The sequence below is a fragment of the Amphimedon queenslandica genome, unplaced genomic scaffold (assembly GCF_000090795.2).
Source record: "Amphimedon queenslandica unplaced genomic scaffold, v1.1 AMPQUscaffold_13522, whole genome shotgun sequence".
Classification (NCBI taxonomy): Eukaryota; Metazoa; Porifera; class Demospongiae; order Haplosclerida; family Niphatidae; genus Amphimedon; species Amphimedon queenslandica.
The window spans coordinates 1,046,281-1,049,791 of record NW_003546242.1 but is presented as its reverse complement, the minus strand read 5'-3'; the positions used below and the strand labels follow the sequence as shown (position 1 = coordinate 1,049,791).

The following is a 3,511-nucleotide window of genomic DNA, read 5'->3' as shown; positions in this document are numbered from 1 at the left end:
AATGTGCCATGGTTATCACGTTTCACAAATTAAAATGTCAATGCTGATCAAAGGTTTTCTTCAGTTCTTACTGCCAAAGTGAAAGCCAAGCCTTGATGAAGTAACTTGAAATGATAATGTGACATGGTTATCATGTTGCATGAATAAAATGACAGTGCTAAGTGAACTGAATTTAAAAGTTTATATTAACATTTTAAAGTTTATATTAGAATCTAAAAGTTTATATTGATAGAGTACTCATTTGAGTGAGACAGAGAGACAACAAACCAGTTTCAGGGAGCAAATGAAATCTTATACAACAAAGCTAATTACTGTAGCTACTACAACAAAACCAATTACGTTTTGAGGCCTTGTTGTAACAGAAACACATTTGAAATGGTACCATTTTAGGCATGAAGTACATATCTCCTTAATCAATTGCATGAATGTCATGTCAAGAAACTGGACATAACCAAATATCTTTTCTTTTTCTATTAACAACATTATTCAACCATCCAAGCATCATTTATAAAATATTTTCTCACAAGATAAATGTCAACACTTTCATCCAGAACACCATGAGATAATTTCTCTGGGCAACATTAGTAACACGGAAGCGTTACTAAGTAGGATTCACCCCCAAACAAAATGGCTGCCACGACTTTTGCAGCCTTGCAACACTGGGAAAATGAGCTCTTATACTTACCAGACTTCATAGAGGACCTCATCTAGACCAGAGGACTCCATTGGTACCAAAAGTGTGGATTTAAACCTAGTCCAAGAGGAAAGCCAAAAATCGGCAAACAGGCCATTTTTTTCAGCCACCTTCTTTCATCTTCATCATCATCATCATCATCAAGAAAGTCCTGGCAATTCAGTTGACGAGCTGTATCTCAATCTTGACTCTTGCTAGAAGTATAATTCTTACACCACTCTACTCCAACAGTATATGCGCGGATCCATGTCCCCTAAAAACATTCTCCAAGATTAGAAAAAGTGACGTTATGGCTGCTGTATCAGGCCAACTTACCTTCCATCACCATTTTGTTAATTAAAGAAGCATATGCTCCAAAATTTGGGTGTGATTGCGCATGCTCAGATCTCAGGACTGCGAAAAGCAATTATTGTTTTAACCTAGCTAGGCTAGCTATGCTTGGAATCAATTGCATTACTTAGTGGAGGTTTGCAGCTAAAAGAAGGTATTAATCTTACAAATTATTCTTTTGTCAAGTGATAATGAATTATTTTATTAAAAAACAATTAATGTTATAATAATGCAATGATTATGACTATGACATCAGGAATAACAGGAATAGATAGCTAGGGAAGATGGAGCTTCTTGAACAAGGATTCAAGTCAAGACTATAGTATTAATTTCACTTGTCATCAGTATAGTAGATTTTCCTTCAGCATATCTATTTCAGGCTGTGACTGCTGTCTCTCATAAATGCTGTAAAGTCATAACATTAATAAAGAAAATTATTGTTTGTGTAAAATCAACAAGTATCACAGTTGCAACTAAAAACATATTATAAACAAGTAAATAAAAAAATTTCTATTAAATAAGAAAAAGTAGGGTTGTCAAAAAATAAAAGAAACAAGGGGGTTGAGTTCAACCATAATAATAATTAATAGTTCAATTAATAATTATAAACGTTAATTAATAAAAAATAATAATTCATAAAAATAGTACAAAGATTTCAAACCCTACTTTGCAGAAAATGATAATAGGCAGAAATAGAATTTTAATAACAATTATGCCTTTGTACCTATTGATTGCTCTACTACATTTCTATGATGTAAATTAATTATTGTTAAACATAAATAAAACTTTTCAGCTAGTATTGATTGAATAAATTATTGTCATGACAATTAAAACATCTAAATTATATATAATTATTTGGCTATTGCATTCTTTAATGTTTGTGATTCAGTACAATATATAAAAAATAAATGTATAAGAGTTGTAATTGGACTCGCCACAGTTGTGTTGGCCGAAACTAAGCAGTTTGGTTATCAATCTTTCATTAAAATTTGTCATTTTAAAGGAAACAATACTCCTTCATAAAATTCTGCAAAGTAGGGTTTGAAATCTTTGTACTATTTTTATGAATTATTATTTTTTATTAATTAACGTTTATAATTATTAATTGAACTATTAATTATTATTATGGTTGAACTCAACCCCCTTGTTTCTTTTATTATTTGACAACCCTACTTTTTCTTATTTAATAGAAATTTTTTTATTTACTTGTTTCCATACTTTTTATTAAATTTTATTAATTAATAATCCTTTTTATTAATATTATTAATTATTAATTTATAAATTTATTTTATTAATTTTGAATTTTTGAATCATTAATTATAGCCCAGCTCATAATTTTCATCATTATTAATTAATTAATAATCCTTTTTATTAATAATTACAATTTTTTCCTTAGTTATCAGTTCATTGCTGGAAGAAAAGAATTTTGAAATAAAAACTATAAGAAGACCTATCGCATTTTAAAAACATTTTTCATATAATTACTTTTTACTAATTTTTTTTTAATATTTGAATCATTAATTATATCCATAGCCTAGCTAATAATTATTCATCATTATTGACCATTAATACTAAGATCTATTTCCTGTTCTGAAACTATTTAAGTTTACATTCTGATTCAATTTCAGTTGCCGTTTTGCAATTTGCTCTCAAGTTTACTAGTTATAACTACCACAACTTTCTTTTTTTAAAGAAGCACTGAAGTCAGTTCAGTTACAAATTAAATTAGTTATCAATATATTTTCTTCTTATTTGGTAGCATACTTTATAATGGATGATGCTGGTGATGAGCACATAGTTCATCCGCCACCGCCAGTAGCTGGAGATGGAAGGCCTCCACCACCACCACCACCACCACCACCACCACCACCTCCAGCACTCCCAATTCCAGTCCGAAGAGCTGGAGGCCCGCCGGTGCTCGCTCCTGGAGTGGCACCGGTGCTCCCTCCTGGAGGAGCACCGGTGCTGCCTCCTGGAGGAGCACGGTGCTCCCTCCTGGAGGAGCACCGGTGCTCCCTCCTGGAGGTGCACCGGTGCTCCCTCCTGGAGGTGCACTGGTGCTCCCTCCTGGAGGAGCACTGGTGCTTCCTCCTGGAGGTGCACCGGTTCTCCCTCCTGGAGGAGCACCGGTGCTCCCTCCTGGAGGTGCACCTGTGCTCCCTCCTGGAGGAGCACCGGTGCTCCCTCCTGGAGGTGCACCGGTGGCCCCTCATGGAGGTGCCCCTCCTGCCCCAGGACTGCCTTTGCTTCAACAGCAAAGGCAGCAGATAATAGCCCAGCTGAGGGCTGTGAATAGACAGATTGTAAGTCTTTACTATGATGTACTTAATATTGTCTTTATATTCCATAATAGTATGCCAATCTACCAAGGAGAGCTGGCAGGGGCAGGGGCCACAGGCCGAGGCCCAGAGGGGCCGTAACAAAAAACTATAACTTTTATTAACTGTGTACTTCTTTATAATAATAGATGTAAAAAATAATCAAACT

The 3,511-nt window shown here is 34.6% G+C and overlaps 1 long non-coding RNA gene across 1 annotated transcript; it reads left to right on the top strand.

Annotated features, from left to right (window-relative positions):
• Positions 1 to 3,244: 3,244 nt before the first annotated feature.
• On the top strand, positions 3,245 to 3,451 carry LOC109580639 (uncharacterized). The gene is made up of 2 exons (XR_002184309.1): positions 3,245 to 3,327; positions 3,378 to 3,451. It is a non-coding gene; the product is annotated as an uncharacterized LOC109580639 (long non-coding RNA).
• Positions 3,452 to 3,511: the final 60 nt, after the last annotated feature.